This window comes from Asparagus officinalis, chromosome 3 (genome assembly GCF_001876935.1).
Source record: "Asparagus officinalis chromosome 3, Aspof.V1, whole genome shotgun sequence".
NCBI lineage: Eukaryota > Viridiplantae > Streptophyta > Magnoliopsida > Asparagales > Asparagaceae > Asparagus > Asparagus officinalis.
In genome coordinates this window covers 91,353,850-91,361,972 of record NC_033796.1, presented here as the reverse complement: position 1 = coordinate 91,361,972, position 8,123 = coordinate 91,353,850, and the positions used below count along the sequence as shown (strand labels likewise).

Sequence of the window (8,123 nt, the reverse complement as noted above, 5' to 3'; positions counted from 1 at the left end):
TTAATCTTGACGGAATATTCCATCTCATTTAACCCTCATTAACCACAAGGACTTTTATCAACAAACTTAAGTGATTTAAGGGACTAATATTAAAATACACATTTAAGGGACTAACATCAAATTACTAGAGATTTAAAGGACTAATATCGAAAAAACCCTTAGGTTAATGATTCAAGTGAGGTGAAGTGATGTGAAATGGGTAAATATACTAATAAATTGAGTAATTGATCTGTTTGATACGGTCTTGGACTTCCCAAAAAGGTATTGCTTTTTAAATTCCAATCCTTTCAAGTCAATGTAAAACAGGTTATTTCCACTTTAATACCATAAAGTTTACTCATTTCATCATTATGATACCATAGGGTATTTTTTACCACTTTAATATCCTGAAGTTTAAAAACCACTTTAATTTGATACCTCTGGCTAGAAAACATTAAATTTTCTGTTAGGGTGTACCATGTGTTGTGCATGTGATAAACATTAGAGAAAGATGCCCTTGTGTTGTAGAATATAACCCTTCTTCTCCCTTTCTTCTTCCTCCTTTCATTTAGAAACCCATTCATAAGTGAGGATGTGGGTTAAACGAAAGACCACTATAAAGATAGATATGAAGGTACATATATAGCCATTGTTTATTTTTTCAAACTAATTTTTTTGAGCTATCAAAAATTTATCAAAGTAACTTGCTTCTGCTTCTTGGTGGTTCTTGGTGTGCAAAGGTTATTAGTCCCTGTAATGTAACGTGCAATTCGTCACTTAAACCATACATTTACATTACAATTCAGGGACTGTTATTGAGTGCAATGTTACTGATGCAGGACAATCATCAGTTGTTGATCATGAATTTTATATATTTAGTGGAATCTTTGTTCTTTTAGTAATATTCGATGTAATCTCTAATTTTAGGTAAAGATCCCCTTAAGATTTGATTTAGTATTTTTAGGATCTCTGAGACTTATTTTGTTAGACTTGTTTCTTTTTTATTAGGATTTGATTAGGTTTGGATTTCCTTTCCATGTTTAGTTTTTTTCCCTCTATAAATAATAGATGTAATCCTCCATGAGGAATAGACTTTGATGAATAAAAAAATTGAGTTAGAGAATTCTCTTGTGAACATGTGAAGTGTTTTTTGGCATGTGATTTGCCTTTCGTTTAGGGTGTGAAGCCCCCAGCTGTGAGGCCTAGTTGTATCTAAAGTTTCTCCACTTTTAATCGTAACCATCCGATCTTAACCACAAACCTTTTTTATAAAAAAAGAAAAATTACTGTTCAAGGATGAACACTAGTGTTTTAAATATCGACCGCCATGTCGGACATGGTGGCTGATATTGCGGATTCGGAGCCTAGTCGCCACGAAATTGTTGAATTTAATGCGTATGGCGTTTTTGAGGTCATGTCGGGGACATGTCGGAAAATAGCGGATATATCGGACGACATTTCGGCCATCAAAAATCGGCCAAAATTCAGAAATATCGGTTTCACATTGACATGTTGAAATCATATGATTTGCAATATCTTTCACCTTCTATTTATGTAAAGTAGGGTATCAAAGGGCTGATATACTTTATGGTATCATACTATCATAGTGATAAACTTTCTAACTTTAGGACTCGAAGTGAATCTAAGCTATATATATACGTAAAGATGAAAGGTTGCTTTAAAAAGATTGTGACTACTGCAATTGTTCATTTTTGATATGGTCATTACAAAAATACTCTGTAATTTAGTCTTGCCTTTTATAATCTTTATGCCTCAGCGTACAAGGTTGCGTATAATGAGTGGATTATGTCTCACGAGTCAAGTGCTCAGATTGATAGAGGCACAATGAAACCGAAGTATACCAGGTGCTATCGATCTGGGGCTGCAGATAACTGCTTTGATTACATATTTTTCTCCGGTATGTTACTTTTAACCTTTTATGCTTATGAGCATTATACCATTATAATGCATCTTTTATATTAGTTGTGTTTTATCCAGAGAATGCACTATCATGCCTTGGTGTGTCCAAGTTGTTTAGAAATGAGCCTATCCCATCTTGGACGGTCACGTCCGACCACCGGGGGATGGCTGCCTTTTTTCGTGTTATATCCGGTTTGCTATTTAATTTAATATTGGCCTAGAATGTTGATTGTTACTATTTAGGATTTTTTGCATATATATCCTCCAAAACATCCATATTTGCAAATTTACGTCTAAATTTAGATATTTGCAAAATTATACGCCCCCCAAAAATTCTTTCACATTGAATGAGAATACCCCTCATCTAACACTGCTTGGATATTATTTGCTACATTAATATTTATGATATGAAATGACTAAACTACCCCCAATCTCATTTCCTTCCTCATGAGTCATGACCATAGGATATGAAGATGATGCATACAATTGTAGTAAAAGTTTCAATTTTACAGGAAGCTTAGTCAGCTAGTCAAGTTTCTAATGAATCGTGGAAAGAAAAATTGAAAATGGGGTGAGGTGGTGAGATGGTATCGAACAACTAGAATGATTTTGATATATATACCCATTGTTATCGAGGCGCGCGCCTCGGGCGCGCTCCGGGCGCAGGGCGCTGCACGCACACGAGGCGCGCGCCTCGTGTGCGCCTCGTGTGCGCTCGACACCTGCATCATGTAATAGACTCTTTCTTCTGTTTTTTAATAATTTACATATTACATATCCTAAAAAGAAAAGTAAACCCTTAGGCATTTTTAGTAGCCTGATTGAGGGCGCTAACCTATTCTCATTTACTATTTGATTTTTCTTCGATATTATTTTTAATTTGACTTTTGATTTGGAAAATTGTGAACTTCATTACTACGTTGGATGTGTTAGCATTGTGAGTTAAAACCTTATTTTATGATTTGCTAGTAGCAGATATTATTTATCTTGACATATTTTTTTGTTAAAATTAATAAACATATACTTTCTTGCTTGATTTATATCTTGAGAAATTGTGTGTGTAATATGCACCTTGCTTCATTCGGTGCACACATCATATTACCCATTATACATGTGCGTGTAAAGGTACTTTGTGCCTTGCATTGCGCCTTGTGCATTGATAGCACTAGGACAACCTATGCATTGTCTAATTTTTTAGCCATAACCTCCTCTAGATGATTTCAAATTACTCTCCCTTTGAAATATTGAAAAGTATGCTCAATCTTTATCAATTGATATATAATTTGAAAGGATCCCATCAATCAAGACATCCAAAATCTTTCAAAAAGATCTCTCGAATTTCTGATGCATGTATTGTAGTTTCTTATTAAATGTTAATGGGGGTAATGTAAGAGTTTGAATAGAATTTAAGAATGACTTCATTAATGTTTTACTCTTGAGACTCACAGTGAGATCGACGTTACCAACTCAGTTTCACAGCACAAGAAGATGGTGGAAGATGTGATGGTGTTGAACTAGGAACTGTTCATGGCAAGCCTATGAGGCTCCATTAAAATCCAAATTCTGCTCTTTCCAATGATATAATGATGTAGGTGCACACATCTAATATCTTTAATTTGGAAAAAGAAAATCAAAAGTCATCTTCGTATTGGTTGGACAATAAGTGCAATCTTGTAAGGTTTAGCCATAACTTCCTCTAGAAAGACTCGACTGACTCCATTTGAAGCTTTAGAATGAAGACCTAGTTCTTCCAATGATTTATAACTTACATGGAGTTCAATACTTGCGAAGATTCTTGGCGGAAGATTTATCAGACTGGTTATCTATTTTTTTGTTTGTGGTTAATTATCTTATTAAATATTTATGAGGTAAACCAGTGGGAGTCAGGTTAATAGGCAAAGAGTCGCATGTAATTAATGTTTCACTCTTAGACTCGTAAGGTGATACCAACTGATATCAGGTTCACATCACAAGCAGATGGTGGAACATAATATGGAGATGCGATAGTGCTGACCAGTATGGGTAAAATCGAATTATCCAATAGTTCAGTTATTAATTGTCTAGGTATCTATTCAATTTTAATTAGGAGTTCATTCTAGACGAATGAAATAATTTTTATATTTGGATATTAAATGAACCAAATATAATTGTTTGTATATGTGGTTCATTTGTTTATCAAATATTCATTTAAATTTTTGATCTCTTATACCTTGTGTTATTACTGTATAGTGTTATGTTTTGATTCTCCTTATATTTCTGTAGTTTATGTTCTATTTTAGTTTTGAGACTTTATAAGAGTCTACAATCAATTTCTTAATGAAAATTTCAAATAAAAGATTTATACATCATAATCATAAAGGAATGGCTTCCGCTATAAATTTAAATGCTATTTTAAAAATCAAATTCTTCAGCCAAATAAAAATCTCTTTAGCCAATAAACATCTCTTTAGTTATGAGTAAAACATTGAAAGTTGTGCATGATATTTAGCTAGTATGAAGATTGCACTGTCTTTATCCAAATTAAGATACTAGAACTGTGCACTGATTCATTTCCATTTTTCAAGCAACACAAACCCGTATCCTCTTCACTATCAAAATTGATAGCTAAACTTTTACTCCAATCACAATTAGCTAATGTGCAGACAGCCTCCATTCATTTCAACCGCCATTCATATCAGTTCTAACACATCATATATGTCGTGATTTTCTCTTATTTCTTTTTCAAAGTCAAAGACAAATTACATTCGGTCACTAAATTACATGAGGTTGTTATTAAAATAGAAGTGGTATGTTTGCTTTCTTTTTTGGATAACGTAGAGGTTCCAAATCTGTCACTAGTGGCTACAACTGTCAAAAACCCTAAGATCATTGAACTAACTTATTGGCCATACTAGGGACCTAACATTTTTAAATAAAATTATTAGGGGTTTTCAGATATTAGTCCCTCATAGCTTTCATATTTTAAAATTACTCTCCCAAAATATTCATATTTTGAGATTAGTCCTGAGTCTTTTAAGTGTTTGAATTGGCTCCCTGTATTGTCCATGGTTGGGTTGGTGGTTAACTAGGGACATGTAGTTACCAAATTACCCTAATGAAATAAATCACCCACCAACTTCAGTTCCCTTCTCGCCATCTCTCATTTCTCACTTCAAATTTGAGAATGAGGAGCTACTTTTCTGAAATCAACATGTAAATCAACCGAAATGTTTGAACGCCTAAGGGTGTAACCATTATTGCGCCAAAAATTGTTAAAGATGGGAGAATATTCCCTCAATTTTAACCTCCGCTGCTGACCAGAAGAACTAATATGAAAACACCTAAAATATTTGGGGGACTAATTTAAAAATACTTAGATTTGGGGGCTATTTTGAAAATATGGAAGATTTGTTGGACTAGAATTGAAAACATCCTAGCTTTTAATGGATTAAGTTTATAATAATACTAGCATCAAGCATCTAAAAAAAAAGTCTGCCTTTTTTGATGAATTACCTTTGATCCGCTGGAGTATTCATAGCTGGTCATGGAGATACATGTTGGGAGAATGTTATCATCTCACAAAGAACAACCTATGACAAGAACATAAATTGGAACATTTGATAAAAAAAAAGTCTGCCTTTTTTGATGAATTACCTTTGATCCGCTGGAGTATTCATAGCTGGTCATGGAGATACATGTTGGGAGAATGTTATCATCTCACAAAGAACAACCTATGACAAGAACATAAATTGGAACATTTGATTTTAACTAGAATTCCTTGTTGGTTAATTGGAATTCAAATCCGTCTATTATAAAAAAAATTAATAAAATGATCATCATTTAGTTAGCAATGATAGCATGATATTCAAAGAAGTGGACTTGGAGTAGGGTAAACCTTAAAAAAAACGTTGGGAGTCTCTTGGACATTATGGAATGAGATGGTGATTGTTATTTTTGAACAGTGGAGGTGATTGAAACTGAAGGAAGAAACAAATTCCATGTATAAACAGCTATACTCTGAAAATTAGGCTCTGTTGTTGTTTGGTATAATTTTGAATCTTTGATTAGCTTGTACTTGTCCCATTGTTTCCTTGTTCCTGTAATAATGATAGCGATAATAATGATATTCAACCTGCAAGCGTCAATTTATATGATTTCTGACTCTAGCTTGGACAATTTTGAAACTGTAACTGATAGAATCGACCTTAGGAGATAATGGGCCGTGGAGTCAGCAGTGGAGGAGGGCAGAGTTCCCTTGGGTACCTTTTTAGTGATGCCGAAGCACCAAAAGCTGCACCTGAGAAACCTGTTGAGAAGCCTGCCCCTCCACCAGAACAAAAGCTTAAGGAGATACCAGCAGGCATTCCAGGGGGTTCGAGAAATAATTATTTCCGAGCTGAAGGCCAGAACACTGGCAATTTCATCACGGTATTTGACCTGACCTCAATTCTGTCCCCCTTTTGTTTTGTCATACGATAAACTATTACTGCGCAGGCATTCCAGGGGGTTCGAGAAATAATTATTTCCGAGCTGAAGGCCAGAACACTGGCAATTTCATCACGGTATTTGACCTGACCTCAATTCTGTCCCCCTTTTGTTTTGTCATACGATAAACTATTACTGCATGCTTTGACTTTGGTTCTCAATGGACGTTGGATTCATCAGACTACAACTCAATTATTCAGATATACTTTCTTAAGCATGAACCACAGGAAAAAAATCTCCTTTACTGATTTAGTTGTCCTTGAGAGCATATATTCTTCTTTTGATTGTATGCAAGTCCTCCATTTCTCTTTGCTCTGAAAATACGTTGCATATTTTATTACTAAATATAAATAGGAAACTTAATGTCATGAGTTGATTCACACCCAACTCCTTGCAACCCCCATTTGAAAATGTGTGCATCGGATTATGTATCACAAGCGTTCTCAAAATGATGTCATTGTTGTTAGGTGCTTGTTTGACTGGCGTGTTGTCTCTCAGATGTGGAACGGTCAGCGTGTTCTTGTTTTCATCAGTTGTATCTATTCTTCTTAACCCAAAAAAAAAAGAGATTTAGAAAGGGGTAAATTTCACAAAATGACAATGAACTTCGGGGGATTTTGTGCAAACTATCATACCTTGTTTATTAGAGAATACTACTATGAACTTTCAAAACTGCAGAAAATATGAACTATTGAAAATTGTTGTTAATGATGGGATAAAAGGTTTAAGCTACTTATCTATCAAGTCACAAAGCGCACAAGGGTAGTCTAGAAGATAAATAAGGTACAAAATAAGGTACAGGAGGACAAATTATCATGAAAACGTCATGTGAAGCACGTGACGGCTTAACCAAAACTGCCGGTCAGTTCATGGTAGTTTGCTTTTTTCGTTTCTGATATATTGTCTACTCTTCTGTAGGAACAACCTTCAACGAAGGTGACTCTGCCCCTGGAGGTGGTTCCTCCCTTGGCTACCTCTTTGGGGATGGTGATTGTGATGCTGCTGTGTGGATTGCCTGAGCAATTCTTTTGCGAACCAAGAAAAAAAGAACAAAAAAAGAAATTATCGTTGTTTTAAGTGTGTTCATGAAAGTAACTGATTAGTTGTGGAAGGAAGAATATCTGATTATATATTACATAGCTTTATGATGTAATTTGCTGGTGGGAGGGAGGCTTAAACAGTCATCCTGGATTTGTAGACTGTTGCTTTTCCAGTTTCATGTTTCCTTGATCAAGTTTAATCATAACCTGTTTCTTTCTGTATTTTCCTTTGCCCTGTAAATGCAAATATGGTTCCCTATTCTGGTCTTATACATTGTTGTGGTTGCTTCATGCAAGTAGTGAACTATTTGGTGATTCATGAGGCAATTTTTCACTTGGGGCCTATTTGGATGACAGGAAATCAAAAGTAAGAAGTAGATTAAAGATGTAATATAAGATTTTTATTGAAATAAGTATGGTAATTTTTGTTTGTTTCACATATGTTCTAAAGTTCTATAAATAATATTTCTTCCTTTTTATTTACGTGTTATCTTTATTTACTTGTTTCCTTTGGTTAGTGAGTGAAAATGTCATTAAATAGAGAGATTAAGGATCTTTCCATATTTTATTTAGAATGAGCGATATTCATATAAAAAACTAATTTTATTTCTAAATGATGCATATTTAGCTTCTGAGGTATTTTCGAGCCTCGAAGGACGGAAATTTTTTTAAGTAGGATGCCATATATATACCAGGTCATTATTTCCATCAGAAATTGTT

General features: G+C 34.4%; 1 pseudogene; it reads left to right on the top strand.

Annotated features, from left to right (window-relative positions):
• LOC109834468 lies at positions 1,751 to 7,662 on the top strand (annotated as a pseudogene).